Source organism: Sapajus apella, unplaced genomic scaffold (assembly GCF_009761245.1).
Source record: "Sapajus apella isolate SASKATOON/1434 unplaced genomic scaffold, GSC_monkey_1.0 scaffold333, whole genome shotgun sequence".
NCBI lineage: Eukaryota > Metazoa > Chordata > Mammalia > Primates > Cebidae > Sapajus > Sapajus apella.
In genome coordinates, this window is record NW_022437273.1 from 68627 (window position 1) to 95124 (window position 26498).

A 26498-nucleotide genomic window follows, 5' to 3' on the forward strand; every position below is an offset into this window, starting at 1 on the left:
TTTTTTGTTTTTTTGTTTTTTTGAGACGGAGTCTTGCTCTGTCGCCAGGCTGGAGTGCAGTGGCACAATCTCGGCTCACTGCAACCTCCGCCTCCTGGGTTCAAGAGATCCTTCCGCAAAAAAATTTTTTTTAATTAGCCGGGAATGGTGGTGCACGCCTATAGTCCCTGCTACTCAGGGGGCTGAGGGGAGATGATCACCTGAGCCCAAGAGGTCAAGGCTGCAGTGAGCCATGATCACACCACGCACTCCAGCCTGGGTGACTGAGCAAGAACCTGCCTCAAAAAAAAAGAGAGGAACAGAAAGCAGCAATTACTGTGAATGTCAGGGTTGGGGAATACTTCTGGAGAGAAGGGAGGGGCTGGCGTTGTGCCCATCTCCAGACCCTTCTGGAAGTACAGAGTCTAGTGGGGAAGACAGCAGCACAAGTGGAGATTCAGGCTGCAGCACCAGGAAGTTCCCTTCCACCTTCCCGCCTCCTTGCCCTTTCCTTTAGGGAACGGGGTCAGGAGTTGGAGACCAGCCTGGCCAACATGGTGAAACCCCAGCTCTACTAAAAATGCAAAAATAGCCAGCTGTGGTAGCACTCACCTGTAGTCCCAGCTACTCAGGTAGATGAGACAGGAAAATCTCTTGAACCTGGGAGGCGGAGGTTGCAGTGAGCCAAGATTGCATCACTGCACTCCAGGCCTGGGTGACAGAGCAAGACTCCATCTCAAAAAAAAAAAAAAAAAAAAAAAGTCAGGGCAGGGGACAGAGTGGGGCTAGCGGCTTCCAGGTTCACCTCTCCTCCAACATCCTATCTCTCCCACAGTCCTGAGTTGAGGGATGCCCATGGTGTTCCACAGGTGCACTTGGGATTTTCTCTCCTGACCCCACAGGATATTTACCTAAAACAGCACTGAGGCAGGATCAACCCAACTTCACTTCCAGGTATGCTGTCTCCTGGACAGAGGCGGGGACTGGGCTGCCTACGGGGAGTCCCTTAGCAGAAGCAGAGGCTGAGAATGATAACCCCAGCTGACGAACAGTAAAACAGGGTGATTAAAACACTTTACAAGAGCCAGGTGAGGTGGCTCACACCTGTAATCCCAGCACTCTGGGAGGCCGAGGTGGGAGGATCACCTGAGGCCAGGAGTTCGAGACCAGCCTGGCCAACATTGTGAAACCCTGTCTCTACTAAAAATACAAAAATGAGCCAGGTGTGGTGGCAGACACCTGTAATCTCAGCTGCTCAGGAGGCAGTGGCACAAGAATGGCTTGAACCTGGGAGGAAGAGATTGCAGTGAGGCCAGATCATGCCACTGCACTCCAGCCTGGGTGACACAGTGAGACTCCATCTCAACAACAACAACAACAACAAAGCACTTTACAAACGGTGGTCCCTCAAAACACTTGCACACAGCATTACCATTTGCTCTAACAAAGCCACTGCCATCCAACCCAAAAGAATAGGAAGCAGGAACTCAGAGAGGTATTTGCACACCTGTGCTCACAACAGCGCTATTCACAACAGCCAAAAGGCAAAATCAACTGACAGGTACACCATCAGATGAAAAGATAAACAGAGTGTGATCCATCTGCACAGCAGAATATGACTCAGACTTAAGGAGGAAGGGAGGCCAGGCGAGGTGGCTCACACTTGTAATCCCAGCACTCTTAACAGGTCACGATGAGTGGAGACTTTGTCTCAAAAAAATGAATATATACAAATAAAGGGAAATAACAAAGGAAGTGAGAATATATCGTGAGTGACTCTAATAAGTAAGGACTGAAAGACTTCTCAGCTGCTGATAGCATTACTACCAACCAGTTCAGTTATGTTCCTTTTCCCTGCTGGGAAGACATGCACTTATCCCCCGGGGCTCACCTTTCTGTACACCAGGCCAGTGACGGCCGACTGCAGCCTCATCTGCAGCACCTTGAGCCGGTACGTGTTCTGTTGCTTAAACAGCATTTGCAGGCAGGCCGAGAGGAATATCAGCACCACGAGGAGGTAGCCCTTCCAGGCTGGAGACTTGAGATCACCAATAAACCCCAGGAAAAGGCTTGCAGGGGAAGGAGGGAGAAGGTACAGCTGGTGAGAGGAGGTGCCCAGGTGTGTTGCCTTTGCCCAAACCAGGCCAGGTGTGGAGGATCAGTCGGCGTGGTTGACTTTTTCACAATCATGATCTCGGTTATTTCCCCCACTGTCCATGCTTCTTTTCAATCTGACTGCAGCTCCTCAAGATCAAGAGATGGTGTTTTTCTCCCCCTTTGTTATGGGCTAAATTGTGTCCTCACAAAATTTGTATGTTGAAGCCCCAACGCCCGGTACCTCTGAATGTGACTGTATTTGGAAATAGGGCCTTTAAAGAGGCAATAAAGTTAAAATGAGGTCATTAGGCTGGGCCCTCACCTAGTCTGGAGTCCTGATAAAAGGAGAAAATGTAGACACACAGGGAGACGCCAGGGTGGACACAGAGGAAAGACCACATGAGGACACAGGGAGGAGGTGGCCAAATGCACAGGCTTCAGATGAAACCAACTTGCAGTTACCTGATCTGGAACTTCCAGCTTCCAGAAGCATGAGGAAAATACATTTCTGTCATTGAAGGTACTCAGTCTGTGATGCTCTGTTACGGCAGCTGAGCAGACACCACTTGAATCTGGGCTGGCCACAAAACCACCTTTGACCAACAGAGTAGACCAGAGGTAAAGCTGTGCCAGCTGTGAGCCTCAAGAGAAAATGTGGCTTTTGGCCTTTTGCTTAGAACCCTCCCAAGCAGCCATGTGAACAAGTCTGAGCTAGCTTTTTGAAGGACGGGAACCCACGTGGAACAGAAAGCCATCCCAGCTTCAGACACACAGCTGCAGGCACATTAGAAAACCCAGCCAAGAAGAACCACCCATCTGATCCCAGTCCACATTACTGACCCACATTACCATAAACTAAATAAATGAATGCTTATAATTTTAAGCCACTCACTTTTGGGGCATTTTACAAAACTAATTTATACAGTCAGGTAAGAGCTTGCTTATTTGCCCTTGTGGGGGAGAGTCACTTTCTCATTAATCATTTCACTTTTTCAGTATCCTTCTCACCCACCCTCCAGTGTCCCGAGCACCAGATCTATAGGCAGAGGCATGAGAGGTGAAGGCCCCGACTCTGGAGGGATGCCATTAAGAGACCACCAGCCTCCTGAAGATGGACTCACCTAAGCAGCTTGGGGACAGTGAACCTGAAGACACCACTGATGAAGAGGCTGAGTCCCATAAGGAAGGTAGAATGGAACACCTGCCAGATGGCCCTCAGCAGTGGCCCCACTGCCTTCCTTCTTGCCAAAGGAACAGCTCAGTCTCTGGAGTCTCCATGCCACTGCCTCCTTTCCTTTTAAACACTATTGTCTTGGTGTGCCTTAGAGGAAGGGAGAGGCTGGCTCTGGGCCCCATTTTATACTCTCAGCCACCAGCAGCAGGGTCAGGCAATAAAAGCTTGTTTTCCTAACAATGGGCATGGGTGGGTGTGGATCCAGCCTGGCTCCCTCACCTGTGCCTCCTTATCACCCTGAGGACCCACTTAAGAGGCAGTCACAGGAGTTGTGAGGGAAGGGCAGGAGGGCAGCCCTGAGGACTCTTAGATGGCCATGGGAAAGCACACACGTTGAGCACCTATTACGTGCCAGACACTTCCCAGTCATCCTAAGACCGCTGGCAAGCCAAATGTTGTTCCCATTTCACAGATGAGAAAACTGAAGCTCAGAGAAGTGCACTTTTCCAAGGGCACACAGCTGAGAAGTAAAAGCTGGGATTCAATTCCGTCTCTCTGCCTCCAAAGCTCATGCACTTTTCTTTTTTTTTTGAGATGATGTCTCACTCTGTCACCCAGGCTGCAGTGGAGTGGTGAGATCTTGGCTTACTGCAACCTCTGCTTCCTGGGTTCAAGTGATTCTCTCACCTCAGCCTCCTGAGTAGCTGGGATTACAGGCAAATGCCACCACGCCCAGCTAATTTTTGTATGTTTAGGAGATGGGATTTCACCATGTTGGCCAGGCTGGTTTTAAACTCCTACCTCAGGTGATCCACTGGCCTCAGCCTCCCAAAGTGCTGAAATTACAGGCCTGAGCCACTGCACCGAGCCTCCCATGTGTTTTTCAATCTATCATGTTGTCAACCTGGAGAAAGAACAGCACCCCCTCTTCCACACGCAGAACCAGCCAGCCCTTAGGTGGTTTTGAACCGGTGGAGAATCACAGCTGATATGCATGGGGCCTGGTGCTCTGGCTCTGGGTGAAAGCACAGACAGAGGCTCAGGCTGCCTCAAACTCATAAGATCCCCAGCCTTAGGCCATAAACCAGGCACAGAGAAGAACTAAAGTGAGGAAGGGAAGGGAGGTGGTAAGGGGAGGCACAAGGGCCCCTCCAGGGCAGGTCAGAAGCCCTGGGCCATAATGGAGAGGCTGGGGCTATGCAGCTGCTGACAGCCAGTTGCAGTGTGGTCTAGGGTAGGTAGACTGCTCCTCTCTCTGTGTGTGACAGGATAGGTGTGGTCCCCCCCTGAGTCCCTTGTGTGCCTCTGACAATCTGTAAGCTTATCAGTAAGTGCTCGCTTGCTTGCCCTATTGAGACAAAGTTTCACTCTTGTTGCCCAGGCTGGAGTGCAGTGGCATGATCTCTGCTCACTGCAACCTCCATCTCTCGGGTTTCAGCGATTCTCCTGCCTCAGCCTCCCAAGTAGCTGGGACACACCCCAAGTCCGACTAATTTTTGTATTTTTAGTAGTGATGGGGTTTCACCACGTTGGCCAGGCTGGCCTTAAACTCCTGACCTCAGGTGGCCCACCTGCCTCAGCCTCCCAAAGTGCTGGGATTATGGGTGTGAGCGAACATGCCTGACCACTTATCAGTAATTTCAATCTCCATTACAAATCTCTGACCTGGGGCCACGTGCAGACATCAGCTCCTTACATGAAGGAGCTCACTGACTTTCCTGGATCCCCTTGCCAGGTGGGTATTATTAGACTCTCCATTTTACAGAAGGGGAAGGAAGCTGAGGCTCTGAGAGGTGGTGATAGCAGCCCGAGGTCACACAGCAAGGGCAGAGCAGGGATTGCAGCCTAGATCTTGACTTATGGTTCCTAGAGTGTATCTTGTGCACTAAGGACCCCCAACCCCACAATAATAGTAATAAAAGAAGCATAATAAAAATTCCCTGTGAGCTCAGGTGGCAAGAACCTTCTACGCCATGGTCTTTGTCCCTCATTGCTGGCATGATCTGGCGTTTGGTTTGGCATCTATGGAGGGTTGTGGCTCAGCTCTGTTACTGAGTGGGCATGGCCTGCTGCTCACAGGTATTTTGGCATTTGGGTCTCAAAGCCAAGAAGATGCCCCTTCCATGCAGAGAGCATCCCTGACCACCCTTCCTGTCTGACCCCACCATTTCATTCATGCCTTCACAGCCTTACCCATGGCACCAACCCTCTCTTTGTCTTGTTAGAACCCCAGCTGGGTAGACTTTGCCTGAGTTTTTTACCAAGATGTCCCTAGTATCGAGTCCAGCTCCTACACATAGTAGGAGCTCAATAAATACTTGTCAAACGAATGGGAAAAGCAGACTGAGTGATATGTAAAAGGGACTAACAAGAGTGCCCAGCACATCCTGTTATAAACATTTATAGAAGGAAGGATAGAGCCTGGCTGGGTGGACAGAACTTGGCTTTGGAGCCAGAAGACTATGGTTCCAAGGCCTGTTCTGTCTCCTCTCCTCTGAGCCTTAGTGTTTCAATCTGTAAAATGGATTTAGGGAAGAGTTGACTGGGAAGTTTTCTTTCTGGCTGGAGATTTTACTCAGTTCAGTTCTAGCTGTTTGCCTGGAGAGTCACTGTGGTCAGCCTGCAGGCTCCACAGCAGGCATTTTCCTCTTCTGGAGGTCTCATCTTCCATCAGGAAAGAGGTCCAGATTGCTGTCTGATGTCTGGTCTCTGGACTGAAGGCCATTAGTGCAAGACTCACAAATGACCACGGGGAAAGGCAGGGGGTGTGCATGAGTGGCATGGGCAAGGTGTGAGTTGGGAGATACAAAAGGGAGTGGTGAGGGCCGGGTGCAGTGGCTCACACCTGTAATCTCAGCACTTTGGGAGGCCGAGGTGGGCAGATAACCTTAGGTCAGGAGTTCAAGACCAGCCTGATAACCTGAGCAACATGGAGAAACCCAGCCTCTAATAAAAAATACCAAAATTAGCTAGATCTGTTGGTGGGTGCTTGTGGTCCCAGATACTTGGGATGCTAATAAAGGAGAATCATTCGAACCTGGGATGTGGAGCTTGCAATGAGGCAAAATGGTGCCACTGCACTCCAGTCGGGGTGACATAAGCAGAGAGAAGGAGGGAGGGAGGGAGGAAAGGAGGAAGGAAGGGAGGAAAGAAGGGAAGGAAGAAAGGAGGGGGGGAGGAAGAAAAAGAAAGTAAAGAAAGAGAAAGAGAAACAAAGAAAGGAAGAGAGAGAGAAAGAAAGGAAGGAAGATAGAGAAAGAAAGGAAGAGAGAGAGAAAAAAAGAGGAAGGAAGGAAGGAAAGAAGAGAGGGAGTGCGGGAGAGATGAAAGGAAGATAACAGAGAAAAGAAAAAGATACATGCACGCATATGCTCATTGCAGCATGATTCTCAATAGCAAATACATGAAACCAACATAAATGCCCATGGATGGTAGACTGATAAAGAAAATGTGGTACATATACATCATGGAATATGATGGAGCCATAAAACAGAATGAGGTCATGTCCTTTGCAGCAACATCCATGAAGGTAAAAACCATTATCTTACATAAACCAACAGAGGAACAGAAAACCACATACTACATGTTCTCACAAGTAGAAACTCAACATTGAGTACACATGGACACAACAGACACTGGGACTTATTTGAGGATGATGGAAAGAGGAGGGTCAGGACTGAAAAACTACCTATGAGGTACAGTGCCTACCACATAGGTGACTAAATAATCCATACAACAATCCCCAGTGACACTTATATAATAAACCTGCACAGGTACCTCTGAACCTAAAATAAAAGTTTAAAAAAAAAAAGACTGATAAACTAAATCAAAAGAAAGCATAAGGAAAGAAAAATGTGAGATAAAAACAGAAAAATAGTAGATATAATAAATACTTTGGTACCTTAAAAAAAGGAAATAGACAAATTAGTAAGAAGGGAAATAAGCATAAAAGCAAAAAAAGACAAGAAAAAAATTATAAGTTAACTCTAATTATGAGGGACTATTTTGCACAACTCTGTGCAAATACATTTGAAATCTGCATTTATTACTATCCAATTCAACTTCTAAATCGCAAAAATGTCCTACATCTGTACTGTTCAATAGGTAGCCACTAGCTACGTGTGTTGAGTGAATACTTGTACACTTAAATGTGGCTCATGTGACTGAGAAACTAAATTTGTTCTAATTATTAATTTATTTAATTTCTAATTATAATTTCATTATAACTAGTTTCAATTTGAATGGTCTCATGCAGCTATTGTAGTGGCTAATACAATAGTGGCTATTGTATTAGAAAGCATAGAAGAAGATGAAATTGAAATTTTCTTAAGACAGTGTTATTTACCAAACTTAAATCCAAAGAGTATTTATTTAAAAAACATAAAGCTTAAAGAGATCAACTCTATAAAAGAAATAAAGTTATTAAAGAATCTCATTCTCTCCCTCTGACACACACACACACACACACAGGTGTTACAAGGAAAAGGAAAGCTCTTCTTTATAACACAGAGCAGGACTTTGACAAACTACTACTCAGGGCCCAAATCCTGCTGCAGACCACTTTTCTGCCGTCCATGAGCTAATAATTTTTACACAGCTAAAGAAGAAATAGAATATGTAACAGAGACCATATGTGGCCCACAAAGCCTAAAATACTTAGAATGTGGCTCTTCACTGGAAAAATCTACTGGCCCCTGATCTGGAAAAATGTCTGAATTGTAAAATCACTGTTTTCCAAATACCACCAAGGTAATATGAGATTCTGGCATGAAATTACTCCTAACACTATACACTAACATATTGTTAGGAAAAGGACATTCATATATCTCTATTATCCATCAAATGTTTATTAAGTATGGAATTTACATCGAAGAGATGAAACGTAGCTTCACAAATATTGAGATAAAGTGACATTATAAACTTCCCAATGCCATGCAATGGGAAACATAATAGTTGCCTAAACATTTTGTCTAATCCAGAAGAACAGTTTGAGAAACATTCTATGAGACAATTAGTCTGGACTCTTCAAAAATGTCAGAGTTGTAAAAGATGAGGGAAAACAGTGGAGGGGAAGCAATATTCTACACTGATGAAAATAAGAAACATGACAAAAAAATCCAATATAAGATCCCTGACTAATATAAAGTATATTTGAGAGCAAGTGGAGACATTTAAATTTAGACTGCATACTACATAATATTAATTATCAGTAGCAAATGTCTTGTGATTGTTATTGTAGTAATATAAAAGAATGTGCTAATTTTGGGAACAATCCCTTAAGTATTTTTTATAACCTTGATGTCTGCAATTTGCTTTCAAGCAGTTCAAAGCTCCCCAAAATCTGAGTGTGTGCATGTAAATGTACGTGTGTGTAAGAGAGAGAAAATGAGTGTGTATGTGAAGAGGAACAGAGACATGGAGACACAGAAAGCCGATCCCAGAAAATGTTAATTTGTGAATCTAAATAAAGGGCGCATGTGTCTTTACGGCACTTCTTTTTCAACTTTTCTGTTTGAAGTTAAAAGTTGGAAGAATTTTTTTAAAGGTACCCGTTTATTCAGAGTGAACACGATCTTCAAATTTCTTTGCTAGATGTTGGTTTCCTGTAGTTGTTAATACTTTTGTGCCATCTGATTGCCTTACGACAAAATAAACGTAGCTATGAAAGAAGAACTGTCTGTGTAACCATAAAGCCAAACAATTTCCTCACTGAATAGGAAAAGAAAGTATGAAGTTTATTGCAAATAATATTGTTATAAGCTGTTATTCTCCTGATACAGTATAACCAATTACTACCTTGTAATGTTAGTCAGCATCTACTAATAAGGAGAGACCAATGGGCAGTGTTTATACACAATTACACTGAGACCAATTCCTTATAGCCTGAAAAACAATATGGCAAACATGAAGAGAAGGTACTGGAGGTGTTTTTTCATGATTTACAGGACAAGAAATCACACTATCTTCTTCTACTAGATGATTAGCTATTCTGGGAAACATACATTTGGGTTTATAGTTATAATAGACAAGAATATAAGGTGCATAAGCAACTCTGTCATCTTTCATTATTACAATCTTGCCAATCTGGAATGAAGCAAAAAGTGACACAAGTAGATAGGGGCATTGGCCTAAGAGGAGGAAGACCAGAGTTATGGATTCAGTTCTGCTTCCAAATAGCTCCAATATTTTTCGGTAAATCACTTCCCTTCTCTGAGCTTTAGTTTCCTCATCTATCAAATGTAGCAGCTGAACTGAATTAAGATTGTTGGATCTGCAGGATCAAGGGCTATTTATTCTTCAAGGGCTGGGAGACAAGATGGCAATTTAGAACAATTTCATAAGAAATAAAAATTTAATGTGATGTGAATATTATTCATTAGAATTCAACAGGACACAGGGAGAAGAGACCAAGAGATAGCTAAAAATTATCATCAGCTTCAGGGAATCGCTCCCTTCTAAGACCTAGGGACTGCACTCGGTGGGGAGAGACACTTCACCAGAAGTCCAGAATGTTTTGGTTGAAGAATGGCCACAAGAGGAAGGGTGGAAATTACACTGGGCCAAGAAGATTTCCATTGACTCCTTGTGTGATACGACTTTTCTTTCCAAACACACAAACATCTTTATATTTTTGCTGGATTATACTTTTTTAATGAATTCTAGAAAGAAGTAATATTTGGCAACGAGGTAGCAACAGAAATTGAAAAGTCCCCCAGAACTAGCAGAGGAAACTCTGAGGAAGTAAATCCAGAAATACCCCAAAACTAAGAAGTTGGGGTGTGTAGAGCACCCTTTCATTAAACCCCATCTTAGAAAAATACTGCATTTTATATTTCATATGGGACTTTGCCAACAAGGATGTTTTGCTATTTTGCTTAACAAACAAATAAAAATGTGAAGACTGCATTCAACCAGGTAAGGACATAACGAGCACACTCTTCCACTGTAGATTCTCACCAGAGGACTCTGTGACTATATATAAAGGCAGACCTTCAGCCTCTCCAAACAGCTGCCTTAATTAACCCAGTCTTGCAGTCAGCCATGATAAGCACTTAGCATGCACTTCTAAAGGCTCTTCCACATCAAAGACTCCTTCCTCAGAGACCAATGGACCAGACCAGGAATCCTTTTGTCTTCTTCTCTCCCACTGGGACTTGCTCATTTACCCTTTCTCCTACCTCTTTCTCCTCTTGATGTTAAGTGCTACCTTGTTTGTTGTGGAATATTTAACCTATAATATTCATATATTTGTTAAATATGCTATTATGTATGATATGCAATATAGACTGACTTGTCGAATGGATTGAGTCTGTGTTGCCCATGGCTCTGACTACGGAGTGAATGGGAAGTGGTAACGAGAACTGTCTCCTTGGGAACTCCATGTAGCTCATGGCTTTTGTTATTAGAAATTCTCTGCAGAACTGAGAGAATTAGGATGAGTTTTTCTTCAACAGAAGTCTGACATGTGGAAAGACACACACATGTGTGAACCAGAACACCTCTAACCTTGCACTGCAAAAAAATTGCCTAAATTACTGAGGACATAGATGCCACCAAGTGAGGCATGGGTTAAATCAAGCAGAGTAAGACCATAGGTGAGTAGAATGCTTTGGAAATTGATTATTGGATTAACTCTGAGTTAATTTAGAACACTTGTCAGTCTATTCAGTTGTGTGTGTGTGTGATTTTTTTAAGTATATGGGCAAATTTTCTTTACTAAATAGGCACAATCTCCAGAACATTACTGAATCTTCCTTTGATCATTTTACATTTTATAACATTTCTGAGTCATTATTTTAGACATCATTACTTCTGCATAGGGATTGTAAATATGGGATGTGAACACTGGATTGAATCTGCACAGGATTCATGCATCCCTGGAAGGTGATTTTTGGAGGGACATAAATCTGGAGTGTGAACTAGTTTCTACTCTTTGTATCCTTCTCATGAAATATGAGTATAGCAGCAACAGCAAAAATTAAGTTGAGGATTCTGGTTAGTGTCCGTTCATAAATTTATCAACTTCTTACCACATTTTGCTTTAAATCAAAGTGAATGAAATTAAATCTATATCCCCTAGTCTAATTCCCTTTAGTGAGACTGCATTCTTTCAAGAGCTATTAGAGAAACATTTTTTTGCCCACACATTTTTAAAGTTGTTTCTAGAGTTTACAACACACAGGCCATCATTTAAACTATAAGAATTCAGAAGCAGAAATTCTACTCACAATTGAACTTCACTGAGTTGGCTGACATGGTGTTTTAAATTCTAATTCTACTATAGAGCAAACCCAGATTGAAAAGCTCAGGACAAGTGGTATGTATCGTTTGTACTGGGAAGCTGCATCATTAGCAGAGTCTTTGATACACAATAGCAAGTTCAGTTTAAGATGTTTATGCTCCAGGGAGTTTTTCCTGGCGTTATTCCATTAGACGATATGTACACAGAGCAGTGTTCACACAAACTCTGAGTGGCATTGACATTAATTTCTAATAATGTTTAGAAACATTTGTAAAATTTCTAAACATTATTAGCAATTAACAACGGGGCACCATCCTCCAGTATACAATGTGCATGCTAAATCAATGACCGTTATTTGATGCACTATTTCCCAGAGAAAAAAATACATGGGTCTCAGAATTAAGGCATGGAAGCCACAATGGCTCCTGTAACCATCACCCCCAGTAACCCACTTCGGGAATGCGTGCTTCCCATTTCCACAATTCTGGCCACCACAGGTGTAGAGAACTCTTCCACCAGCAGATAGAAAATACAGCTGCCCCTTCAACGTTTTGAGCACCTTGTGTCCAGGGCCAACAACAACAACAAACAGAATAGGGATAAATGCCATCCCGGAAAATGTACATGGCCTAGTCATCAGGAGGAAAGCTGCTATTCCACATTTGAGAAGTGAGCAATCAGCTTAACACCAAGGTGCTTGGTACATATTAGTATTCCATCCTCTAATTTTAATCATAAACACCTAATTGCCATAGCCATAGCCATAGCCTAAGAAAAGTAAACATGAACTTCGTCCCCACAGGAAGGAAGCTGAGGGCTACTCACAAGGTTAGCATCCTTCTACCATTATAAGAACTAAGGTAAAGGGATCTAGAATGAATCAGAGAGTTTAGCCTAGAGCTCTGCCTCCCCAGTAGCAGCTGGGGCTGCAATTTGTCCTACTAACCTTTTTCCCTTATAACCTTACAAGTTTCACCAACAAGAAAGTCCCACCAGAGTCCTAAGGGAGCCACCCTGAGAAATTATATGAGACAAACGGCCACAGAAATATGGAGGAATTGTCATGAATACTGCAGTGCCCAGATCTCTCTGCCCTATTCCCTTCAAGACTCAAGGACATATACCCCAAGCTGGGTATGACCTCACTGAAAAAGATTACTTCTTCTCCAGTGAATCCCTACCCAAGTACTGGGGATAAACAACCAGCTAGTCTCCCCAAAGAGGAACAACTCTGCAAGGCTACCCAAGCTTCAGGGCTCCCTTTGGAGTCAGCTGTGTCGCTGTTGTGATGCTTCACAGCCCCAATTCTTCCTCTTTCCAACCCTAATTCTTTCCTTTTTCCACACCCCAAGTGCTGAGCCCAAGTCCACTCCCTAAGAAACATCATTCACACTCATTTCCATCTGAGTCTGTTTTCTGCAGTAGTCAATCTACAACAGATTTTAAGTATCCCTGGCATACTAACAGCAAAAAGTTAATATTGCTATTTTACTTGCGCCATAATTTTTTTATAATTTTGCAGTATTTTTTCTCTTAGTGTCATCTAAGAGCAAAGAAAATTCTTCAATCAAATGTGTTTATACCCTAACAAGAGCTGTACTATACAAAATTATTTTTAAATATATAAGACATCTTTGATTCCTCCAATATAAATACATGTTTAACACGGCCAAACAATGTTAAGACAAACAGAAGAAAATAAAATTTGATTATGGAATAAAATATTTGGGTATTTGAAGCAAAGAAATGGCTAAAATGTTAAATGTACTTAATTGGCATATAACCTGAGACTGATCCAATATATCAGAAATCAAGTGGCTTCTACACTCCGATGAAATTGTAATACCATTTACTAGGCTTTCTTTCTTCTTTTCTTCTCCCTTTATTTGCTCATCTCTTCAACTCTGGAATCTGTTTTTAAGCCTGAAATCCCAGTAGCTGTACTTTCTTACCCACTGTTATTTGTCTCTGAAACCTGTCTACCAACCTGGATGTGCCTGCCTCTTTATTAGCTATCTGCTGACTCGAGGCAGCTGCTGCCTTGTCCTGAAGTATCTAGCAGTGTCCAGTTTCTGCCTTGGACTCCTTGGCCTGGGTAAATTTTATTGCTTCTTAATGGAGAATGCAATGGAGTCACAGCTTACTCCTGGGTTAGGTTCTAACATTAGTCTATTCGGTGAAGAAAAAAGTAGAGATCACTGATAATACTCTTGCAAATCTTATCAGATAAGAAAATAGGAAATGTATCTCAAAAATGCCTCATTGCTGTTTCTTTTTTTTTTTTTCCAGCATTTGAATCAATCACTATGAAATGTTTGGTTTTCGTTTAAGGTAATACATTATTCAAATCAGTGCTGTGTTTACATACAAAACTTCCACTTAGCTTAGCAAGATGCTGACGCTTTAAAAGGCATGAGGGAAAGGCCGTTCCTGTTCATTGAAGGAACTCACTGGAAGATTCCCCTGCTTAATTTAAAGGATTACTTTTCCTTGATCTTTTATTTTTGTTGATTATACATAATTATTTGTAATTTATTTACTAATAATATTTGTATATTTTTATTGCATACATGCGATACTTTGATACATTCATGGAATGTATAATGATCAAATCAAGTTATTGATCAGGTATTTAGGATATTCATCACCTCAAATATTTATCATTTATTTGTGTTGGGAACATTTCAAATCTTCTAGCTATTTTGAAATACATATTGTTAATTATAGTCACCCTACTGTGCTATCGAACACAGGTATTTATTTCTACTAACTAATGTTTCCAACCATTGACTAACCTCTCTTTATCCCCTCCAACACACATAAACCCATCCCAGTCTCTAGTAACCATCAGTCTACACTCTGCCTTCATGAGGTCAGCATTTTTTAGCTCCAACGTATGAGTGAGATCATGTGTTACTTGTCAGGGTCTGCCTTATTTCTCTTACTTTAATGGCCTCCAGTTTCATCCATGTTGCTGCAAATGAAAAGATTTTTATTCTCTCTTATGACTGAACGGAATTCCCTTGAGTATACATACCACATTTTCTTTGCCATTCGTCTGTTGACGGACACAGAGGTTGGCTCGATATTCTAGCTATTGTGAACAGTGCTGCAATAAACCTGGGGTTGCAGGTCTCCCTTTGATATACTGATTCCCTTTTCTTTGGAGAAATACCCAGGAGTGGGATTTCTGGATCGTATGGTAGTTCATTTTTAGTTGTTTGAGAACTCTCTATACTGCTTACCTTCATAGCTGTACTAAATTACACTCCCATCAACAGTATGTAAGAGTTCCCTTTTCTCAGCATCCTTGCAAGCATTTATGGTAGTTTTAATAATAGCTCTCCTAACTGGGGAAGATGACAACCCTGATTATTAGTGACGCTGACGATATTTTTCATAGACCTGTTGGCCATGTATACTTTAATTCTTATGACTTAAAAACACACATACAATATAACCCAGTCAGTTAGGCATGGATATGATAACTATGAGATCGACTAACCCTGGGAAGTGGCAGGACCTGACCTATGCAAATGCCGTATCTTCCTGAACCCTTCCTCCAGAGCTACTTTCACGTGACTAACTCTGTTTCCACTCTTTCATACTCTTTCTGTTTACATATTTCCCCCCACTTTCATGCTCCTAACCACTCCATTTTAATCTCACTGCACGACTGATTTTCAGCTTTGCGAGTCTATGTGAGCACTGACTCCAAAAGGGACTTCCAATCTGTTTAGCTACTAGATGATGATACAGAATAGAGAAATAAACATAACATTGAACTCATATAACTGTATTAGCCTTTTACAAATCAGGTCAACCATGGCAATGAACTCTCACCATCCATCTTTTGGTTGATTAATATTATAAGCAAATCTATTCCTCTGAGCAGACATTAATCATGAAATTAACAAAGCTGCACTAATACAATCACAACGTCAATAATTTATAATCTGAGAAAAGGAACTGGTAAACCACATTTTAATTATACAGGTTCATCATGACGCATTACTTATGTGACATTTTAAAATTTGTTCACACAATAATTAATCCAGACAAGAAGGTTGTAATAAATCATAACCAGATACATTATACCAGCATACTTTTCTGTCAGTGTATTTCTTCCTATCCTACTGGACATTTGTAAGAATATCCCTGGGGTCAGATATATTCATACTCATTCATTTGCCAAGCTGTACAAGTATTTTTAAATATATTACTTTAATATGTTACCAATAAGAGAACAAGTTAGTCAGTAAACAAATAAATAGCTGAAAATATTACTGTGTATTCATGGATTTCATATTTGCTTCCAGGTTGCAATGCATGGAAAGGTAGAGACTAACTTAGAAATTAAAACCTGTTAAATTCAGGAACATGCTGGATAATTTTAAAAGTTGGAACAGCTATAAAGATGTAAAACCATGTTTCATTTGGGAAAAATAAAAGTTCCTAATAAGAGCATTAAAAATGTGAAGATGAATTTCTATCACTTGTGTTTTGACAGATCTTAAATCCATTACTGTCAATGTGCTTTCTTTTGGCAACAGTTCTAGTGATGAATCTAGGTTTAAACACATAAGACATGCTCGACCCTTTGACATTCTGGTCATCATGTTTCTTTACCAAGTTGGACACTTGAGAAGAAATGCTATTTAACCAGTTGTCTATGTTTTAAAAAAAAAAAAAAAAAAAAAAAAAAGCAAATTTTAAAATATGCCCATTAAAAAGTACTCCCACATGCATTAGCATACATTAGCATATCTGATCATCTAAAGGCAATTTATCTGGGACAGATATTATCCCAATTTATAGTTGAAGATGCTAATATCAGAGAGGTTTGGATTTGCCCAAGGTCACACAGCTTTAAATCTGAAAAGCTTCCAATACCATGTTTAGCTTTTCTACCACCATACAACTGCTACAATGGAGCAAATGCACTTTGTTTACACTGGTATCACTAAGCCATGGAGCAGTTTCTCACATCGAGTAGTTTAATGAATCTTTTGTAAATGAATGACCAGAGAAATCATTGAATGTCTGAGTCACTGTTGGGTTCGGTAAGAGAGGTGATTTAGCTACCCTTTGGCAAGAAATGAATCCTTGCAGCTCATTACGGTGGCAGCTACAGCTCTAGAGATCTCATAAATCTTGAAGATTCCTAAAACCTAAACACCTGAACTCCCAGTTGTAAGTTTCATTTAGAAATTTCCACCTCTTCTATGTGAGTCAAGTTAAGCTGGATATAACTATGAGATGCTTCACATAAGCCTCATGGTAACCCCAAGATTAACATCTATAGTAGATACAAAATAGAGAAAAAAAAAAATCAAAGCACACTACTACAGAAAGTTACATAATTACAAAGAAAGACTGCAAAAGAACAGAAAGGAATAATCTATAAAATATCCAGACAACAATAAAATATCTATAGTAAATCTTCACCAATCAATAATTACTTTAAATGTAAATGGTCTAAAATTAATAAAATATACAGAGCAGCTACATAAATTCAAAATGGACACAACTGCAAGCTGCCTAAAATAGACTCATTTCACTTGAAAACAAACAAGTAGACTGATAATGAAATGATGAAAATAGATATCCCATACAAATGGAAATCAAAATAGAGGTGTAGCTGTTTACCAGATAAAATAGCCTTTATATTCAAAACTGTAAAAAAAGAAAATAAAACAATTCCCATACAAATGGAAATCAAAATAGAGTAGGAGTAGCTATTTATCAGATAAAATAGCCTTTATATTCAAAACTGTAAAAAAAGAAAACATAACAATCATAAATACATATGCACCACCCAACATCGGAGCACCTAAATGTATAAAGCAAATATTAACAGATATGAAGGGAGAGATAGACAGCAATACAATAATTGAAGGAGACTTCAATATCACACTTTCAGCAATAGGAAGATGATCCAGGAGAAAATTAATAAGAAAATGTTGGACTTCACCTATACTTTTTTGTTCACCTATACTTTCAATCAAATGGACCTAAGAGAAATATGTAGAACATTCACAGGATACATATTCTCCTCAAGCCCACATGAAATATTCTCCAGGACAGATCATACATTAGATCACAAAATAAGATTGACAAATTTAAGATTAAAGATATATCAAAATCATTTCTGACTATAATGGTATAAAAGTAGAAATTAATAACAGGAAAAAAAGACCTGGAATATTCTCAAATATAAGAAATCAAAAAACATGCATCTGAACAGCCAATGTGCCAAAAAAATAAGAAATTATAAGGAAAGTTTATAAATATATAGAGATAAAAATGGAAACAAAGCATACCAAAACTTATGGGACACAGCAGAAGCAGCTGTAAAAGCAAAGTTTATGGCAATAAACCTGTACATCTAAAAGAACAAAGATCACAAACACCTCAACATTACACCAAAAGGAACTAGAAAAAGAAGAACAAACTAAGCCCAAACGTGGCAGAAGGAAGGAAACAATAAGGATCAGGGCAGAAATATATCAAATGAGAATAGAAAAAGTATAGGAAAAATATCAATCAAATAAAGAAGTGGGGTTTTTTGTTTTGTTTTGTTTTTTGCAAAAATAAACAAAAGTGAAAAATCCTTAGCTACACCAACTAAGGCAGACAGAAGATTCAAATAAATGAAATCACAGGCCAGGCGCTGTGGCTCACGCCTGTAATCCCAGCACTTTGGAGGCGGAGGTGGGCGATCATGAGGTCAGGAGATCAAGACAATCCTGGCTAACACGGTGAAACCCCACCACTACTAAAAATAAAAATACTTAGCCAGGTGTAGTGGCGCACCCCTGTAGTTCCAGCTACTCAGGATGGTGAGACAGGAGAACTGCCTCAGCCTGGGAGGTGGAGGTTGCAGTGAGCCGAGATGGCGCCACGGCACTCCAACTTGGGCAACAAAGCGAGACTCTGTCTCAGAAAAAAAAAAAAGAAAAAACAAGAAAAGAAATAAACAGATTAGAGAGGAGACCTTACAGCAGATGCCTGAGAAATGAAAAGGATTATAAGGGACTATTATAAACAGTCGTAAGCCAACATTAAATAACCTAGAGAAAATACATAAGTTTCTAGCAACACACAACCTAGTAAGATCCAATCAAGAAGCAACAAAAACGTTCAACAAACCATTAACAAACAAAGTTGAAGTAGCAACCACTTACTGATTAGGAGATCCTTTCCCCATTGCTTGTTTTTGTCAGGGCTGTCAAAGATCAGATGGTTGTAGATGTGTGGTGTTATTTCTGAGGCCTCACTTCTCCATGAGTCGGTGGGCCTATTCTGGCAAGAGTACCATGCTTTTTTGGTTACTGTAGCCTTGCAGTACAGTGTCAAGTCAGGTAGCATGATGCCTCCAGCTTTGTTCTTTTTGCTTAAGATTATCTTGACTATACAGGATCTTCTTTGATTCTACATGAAATTTAAAATAGTTTTTTTTTGCTAATCCTGTGAAAAATATCTATGGTAGTTTGATGGGAATAGCATTGAATCCAAAAATTACTTTCAGCAGTATGGCATATTTATGATATTGATTTCTCCTATCCATGAGGATAGAATGTTTCCTTGTTTGGTGTCCTCTCTTATTTCCTTGAGCAGCCATTTGTAGTTGTCCTTGAAGAGGTCCTTCACGTCCCTAGTGAGCTGTATTCCTAGGTATTCTCTTTGTAGCAATTATGAATGGGCGTTCATTCAAGATTTGGCTCTCTGCTTGCCTATCATTGGTATAAAGGAAAGCTTGTGATTTTTGTACATTGATTTTGTATCCTGAGACTGCGGAAGTTGTTTATAGATCAAGAAGTTTTGGGGCTGAGACAATGGGGTTTTCTAAATATAAAATCATGTCATCTGCAAACAGAGACAACTTGACTTCCTCTCTTCCTATTTAAATACCATTTATTTCTTTCTCTTCCCTGATTGCCCTGGCCAGAACTTCCAATACTATGTTGAATAGGAGTGGTAAGAGAGGGCATCCTTGTCTTGTACCAGTTTTCAAAAGAAATGCTGGGCCGGGTGCGGTGGCTCAAGCCTGTAATCCCAGCACTTTGGGAGGCCGAGGCGGGTGGATCACGAGGTCAAGAGATCGAGACCATCCTGGTCAACATGGTGAAACCCCGTCTCTACTAAAAATACAAAAAAAAATTAGCTGGGCATGGTGGCACGTGCCTGTAATCCCAGCGACTCAGGAGGCTGGGGCAGGAGAATTGCCTGAACCCGGGAGGCGGAGGTTGCGGTGAGCCGAGATCGCGCCATTGCACTCCAGCCTGGGTAACAAGAGCGAAATTCCGTCTCAAAAAAAAAAAAAAAAGAAATGCTTCCAGTTTTTGTCCATTCAATATGATGTTGACTGTAGGTCTGTCATAAATAGCTCTTATTATTTTGAGATATGTTCCATGCAAAGACACACAAAGGCTCTAAACCAAGGGATGAAGGAAAATTTACAAAGCAAATAGAAAGCCGAAAACAAACAAAAAAAGTAGGGGTTGCAATTCCTACTCTCTGACAAAACAGACTTTAAACACAGATCAAAAAGACAAAGAAGGGCATTACTTAATGCTAAAGGAAACAATTCAACAAGAATAGCTAAGTATTCTGAATATATATGCACCCAAAACAGAAGCGCCTAGTTTCATAAAACAAATTCTTAAGCCTAAGACCTACACATACACTTAGGCTCCCAGACAATAACAGTGGGAGACTTCAACATCCCACTATCAAGATTATACAGATCAATGAGAAAGAAAATTAACAAGGATATTCAGGACTAAACTCAGCTCTGGATCACATGGACCTAGTAGACGTCTACAGAACTCTCTACCCCAAATCAACAGAATATACATTCTTCTCAGTGCCACATGACACTTATTCTAAGATCAACCACATAATTGAATTAAACCACTCCTCAGCAAATGCAAAAGAACTGAAATCATAAACAGTCTCTCAGACCACAGTGCCATCAAATTAGAATTTAGGATTAAGAAACTCACTCAAAACCACACAATTTCATGGAAATTGAACAACTTGTTCCAGAATGACTCCTGGGTAAATGATGAAATTAAGGCAGAAATAAAGAAGTTCTTTGAAACCAACAAGAACAAGGAGACAACATACCAGAATCTCTGGGATACAGCTAAAGTAGTGTTAAGAGGGAAATTTATAGCACTAAATGCCCACATAAGAAAGTTAGATCTCAAATCGACAACCTAACATCACAGCTAAAAGAACTAGAGAGGCAAGAGCAAACAAATCCAAAAGCTAGCAGGAAACAAGAAATAACTAAGATCAGACAAGAATTGAAGGAGATAGAGATATAAAAGTGCTCCAAAAAAATCAATGAATCCAGGAGCTAGTTTTTTGAAAAAATTAACAAAATAGATAAACCCTAGCTACACTAATAAAGAAGAGAGAAGAATCAAACAGATACAGTAAAAAGTTATTAAAAGAGATATCACCACTGATCCCACAGAAATACAAACTCAGAGAATACTATATTACCTCTATGCCAATAAACTAGAAAGTCTAGAAGAAATGGATAAATTCCTGGACACATACACCCTCCCGAGAATAAACCAGGAAAAAGTCAAATTGCTGAATAGACTAATAACAAGTTCTGAAATTGAGGCAGTAATTAATAGCCTACCAACCAAAAAAAAAAAAAAACAAAAAAAAAAGGAGGACCAAACAGATTCACAGACCAATTCTACCAGAGGTACAAAGAGGCGCCTGTACCATTCCTACTGAAACTATTCCGAGCAACTGAAAAGGAGAGACTTCTTTCTAACTCATTCTATGAGGCCAACATCATCCTGATACCAAAATGTGGCAGACACACAACAAAAAAACACAAAACTTCAGGACAACATCCCTGATGAACATCAATGTGAAAATCCTCAATAAAATATTGGCAAACTGAATCCAGAAGCACATCAAAAAGTTTATCCATCACCATTAAGTTGGCTTCATCTCTGGGATGCAAGGCTGGTTCAACATAAGATAAGTGGTGCTGAGGGTGTAGAGAAAAGGAAACATTTGTAAGCTGTTGGTACGAATGCAGATTTAGGTAGCCCCTTTGGAAAACTTCATGGAGCTTCCTAAAAGAAATTCAACGTAGAACTACCATACAGTAACTCATGTAGAATTACCATAGTAATCCCTCTTCTGGATATATCACCAAAGGAAATGAAACCACCACCTTATAAGGATATCTGTGTGTCCATGCTCATTGTAGAATTATTCTCAATAGCCAAGGTAGGGAAACGACCTAAGCATCTACTGATAGAGGAAGGGATAAAGAAACCATGGTATGCATATACAACAGAATACTATCTGGCCTTACAAAAGGAGATCCTGCCATTTTCAGCAACATGGATGAATTATGTTCAGTAAAATAAGCTAGATATAGGAAGATAAATACTACATGAACTCACTTATATGTGGAATCTTAAAAACATAAAAATAAACACAAAGCAGCAGAGTAGAATAGTAGTTGGGGAAAGGTACAGGAGAAATGGGAGATGTAGGCCAAAGGGTAGGAATTTTTTATTTACACAAGATGAATAAGTGTAAAGAACTAGCATACAGTATAAGCACCGTAGTTGATGATATTGCATTTTATACACTGGAAATTTGTTAAAAAAATAAATTTTAGATACTCTTACCACACACACACACACACATATATATACATGTCAAAAGGAAAGGTGACTATGGAAGATAATGTAGTAATTTATTAAAGTATTTGACTAGTATAAGCACTTCACCATGCAGATGTATACAAAAACATGTTGTACACCTTACATTTATACTAAAATTATAATAAAAATATTAGTTGGCTGGGTGTGGTGGCTCACGCCTATAATCACAGCACTTTGGGAGGCCGAGGCGGGTGGATCACGAGGTCAAGAGATCGAGACCATCCTGGTCAACACGGTGAAACCCCGCCTCTACTAAAAATACAAAAAATTAGCTGGGCATGGTGGCACGTGCCTGTAATCCCAGCTACTCAGGAGGCTGAGGCAGGAGAATTGCCTGAACCTAGGAGGCGGAGGTTGCGGTGAGCCCAGATCGCGCCATTGCACTCCAGCCTGGCTAACATGAGTGAAACTCCGTCTCAAAAGAAAAAGAAAATTATTTTTCATAGAAACAAAATATAAATTATATTAAGATAACTGTATACATATTTTAAGCATTTCTCAGTATTAATTTTTAACATGGTGAATATTAATAGAACCCACAAAAATAATTACTAAAATAAAAATGTCTGCCCCATTCTACTGAGAGATCTTCAGGGAAAATATTCTAGTAGTCCAGGTTAATTTTTTTTTAACTCTATAGTTTTTGTGGACATAATTACCAAGTCAAAAAAGAATTTGCCTATGAATCATCGGTTATTTCAGTGTCCTAGGCATCTCTAAAAATAAGCTGCCAGACAACCTGAACATGGAAAAGAATTGAAAATTTCCCCATTCAGATGTATTCTTTTTGTTCACTGGTAACTGTAGGAATTTTTAGAAATCAAGTTGCATTCTCGATGTTCACTGCATTCAATCTCATGGATGTCATGAAAATGTTCCCTTATTTATCTGTATGCCTAATCATTAAACTGTAGTATGAAATAAATAATAATTCACTTGAAATGCTCCTCTGTAGTTACTGCAGATTTGAGTGTGATTATTTAAATGTCACCAAACGAGGCAGAGTAGGATGATTACCAACCACCTGCCCATCAAATATATTCCTCTTGAAAGGCATCAAAACTCATGTGCTTGCAGGTAAGAAGCATGATATAATTATTTCATTTTACTTTAATAAATTATGCTTCTGTTTACTACTGTGAGCCAGAGAGGATTGAAGAGAAAGTGGAATGGACTAAAAACACTGAGAAATAAAGCACAGCTAAGGAGACAGCCAGAGAAGTTGTAGCTCTGAAATTGACTGCTTTCTCTCAAACACTGAGAGACTTTCTTTCTCATACAGATTAGCATATTTTTCTCAGAAAGGTGGAAGGGGACATTTGGAAATTCTGCAACCAAGTCCCACACACCAAATGGCTTAAAACACAGAAATCTTAGTTGAGACTACAGGCATGCACCACCATGCCTGGCTAATTTTTGAATTTTTAGTAGGGATGGGGTTTCACCATGTTGGCCAGGATGGTCTCGAACTCCTGACCTCCAGTGATCCACCTGCCTTGGGCTTCCAAAGTGCAAGGATTACAGGCATGAGCCACCATGCCCGGCTTTTTTTTTTTTTTTTTTTTTTTTGAGTTGGGGTCTACCTATGTTTCCCAGGTAGGCCCACAATTGATCGTCCCACCTCAACCTCCTGAGTTGCTGAGATTATAGGTAAGTATCATCTTGCTTGTCACCACAGACCCCTCTAATTCCCTTTCATAGGAAGTCACTGAGAACCAGAAAAGCTTGAGCCAAGAACCAGGGAAACTGATATTTGAACTCATTTCTGTTGGGTGCCAAACTTCTCTGTGCCTCCTTCTGTGAAAATTGGAGGTGGCAAGATACAGTGGCTCACACATATAATCCCAGCACTTTGCGAGGCCTGGGTGGGTGGATCACCAGAGGCCATTGCACTCCAGCCTGGATAACAAGAATGAAACTCTGTTTCAAAAAAAAGAAAGAGAAACAGAGAAACAGAGAGAGAGAGAATGAAAAAGAAAGGAAGGAAGGAAGGAAGGAAGGAAGGAAGGAAGGAAGGAAGGAAGGAAGGAGGGAAGGAGGCAGGGAGGGAGGGAGGGAGGAGACTAAGAGAGAGAAAGAGAGAAGAAAGAAAGAGAGAGACGGAGAGAGAGAAATAAACGAAGGAAGAAAATCGGAGGCATTAGTCTCTTAGTCTGCCACACTCTGGAGTAATTGTGTCCCTGCTTGAATGTGATCTACTTGAGGCAAAATCTGGGTCTCCTTCCTCTTGCGTGCCCACCCTGGCCTGTGTGTCCCACACTAGCTGCTCAATGAAGGCTGGCCCATGTAGAGTATGGGTTTGAGGCATCCCAAGACTTGGAGTTGTAGAAGAAATGAGTGAGAAGCCTTGGAACGCTCTGCCCATCAGGAAATGTGTCTATCCCAGAGTTCAGTCAAGAATCTGTGCTCCCTCTGACGCCAGCGCTCAGAGCTCCCCTACCCAGGGTGGAACCTTGGATGGCCAAGGACATTGACTCAATATTTGCCTTGAGTAGCTGGGTGCAGTGGCTCCAGCCACTGTTGGATCTGTAATCCTAGCACTTTGAGAGGCTGAGGCGGGTATTCAGAATATGATAAATGTACTATCTGAAATGTTTTGAGTGTAACACAAAATTTGAAAGCAACTTTTAAAATTAGATGTAATTCCATTACATCAATATAAAAAATTCCCTCATGGCAAAACATGGTAAGCAAAGTCAAAGGACAAACAACAAACTTAAAAGCAACAGTATAAGTCACATCGCCAAGAGCTAATTTGCTTAATATAGCTAAAGCTCCTACCTATCAATAATAAAACAGTAACCATACAACAGAAAAATAGGTAGAATATAGGAACAGTGAGCTCTCAGAAAGAATTACAAATGACTCATTCACATGAAAAGATGCCCAAACTCTGTAATAAGAGATATATAAGTTAAAAATCAGAATAAAATAACACTTTCACCAATCAGATAAACTCCAATAGCACTCTGTACTGTTGAATGTATAAGGAAACAGACACACTAAAACCTTGGTGGAAGTATATACCGGCAAAATGTTAACGGAGAACAATTTGGAAATGTGGGAGATGATGTATTTGCATGAATGTATTATGTACTTCAGTGCTGATATAACAGGAAAAGTGGCGGGGACTACTAAAGCATGTTACATTCAGTCGATGGCGTGAATGCTCTACAGCCATCACAAAGAATGAGGCAGTCCTGTAAGTACCAAGATGAAGTGATCTTTTAGATACCCAGATCAGCAGATCTTTTTCCTTGTTGGCTTCACTACTGGTAGAGTCATCTTTGGTAAGGTAATGCAGAACATCTAATTCAAGAATATGACCTCCCATAAATACTGAAGAATTCAAAGCTACCAGTGGAGGAAAGAGCTTATAGAGCAGTGTAAAAATCTACAAATTACCTAGAACACAGAACACCCTGCAGAAAACTCTAACAAAAAACATCCAAAACGGAATTCTTTACTGCACTTGCACACTAACCTGTCTCATCATCCTACCAAATCTGCTTCTTTTCCTCCTCAGACAACCCCAGGTAACAGCACAGAGAGCCCAGACAGCCTTAAACTCCATGTGAGCTCATGATGCTAAAAACAACCAGAGGGTGATTAACTCATGAATCCCCAAGTGTGTTCTCAGATCATCCACAGGAACCAAAAAGCAGTGAACTTCTCCAAATGCACAGAAACAAAAGCAGAAAGCAAGTGATTTAATCAAGACACCACAGAGATTAAAGGAAAGCATCTACTTACCACGTGAATGAGTGTTTGTCTCATTTTGATCTCTGTCTTAACCAACTATACAAAATTCCTGTGAACTGAGAAAAGATTTATTATAATCCCTTGTGAAATCAGAGGTACTAGATTAACTGAATCCATAACTGCTAAACTATGAAACATAACTAAAGGCTAAACTATGAAGCTTCAGTTTATTTTAGGCAACCTTCTGACATATACACAATCTAGATAAAAAATAAAGCTCTGGCCGGGCGCGGTGGCTCAAGCCTGTAATCCCAGCACTTTGGGAGGCCGAGGCGGGTAGATCACGAGGTCAAGAGATCGAGACCATCCTGGTCAACAAGGTGAAACCCTGTCTCTACTAAAAATACAAAAAATTAGCTGGGCATGGTGGTGCGTGCCTGTAATCCCAGCTACTCAGGAGGCTGAGGCAGGAGAATTGCCTGAACCCAGGAAGCGGAGGTTGCGGTGAGCCGAGATCGCGCCATTGCACTCCAGCCTGGGTAACATGAGTGAAACTCCGTCTCCAAATAAATAAATAAATAAATAAAGC

General features: G+C 40.5%; 1 protein-coding gene across 1 annotated transcript in view; it reads right to left on the bottom strand.

The window, feature by feature from the left end:
* LOC116545683 overlaps positions 1-26289 on the bottom strand; it is a 50627-nt gene extending 24338 nt beyond the window's left edge. Inside the window, exon 1 of the transcript XR_004266408.1 lies at positions 25961-26289. The gene's annotated coding sequence lies outside the window, so the exon portion shown is untranslated. The remainder of the gene's footprint in view (positions 1-25960) is intronic.
* Positions 26290-26498: the final 209 nt, after the last annotated feature.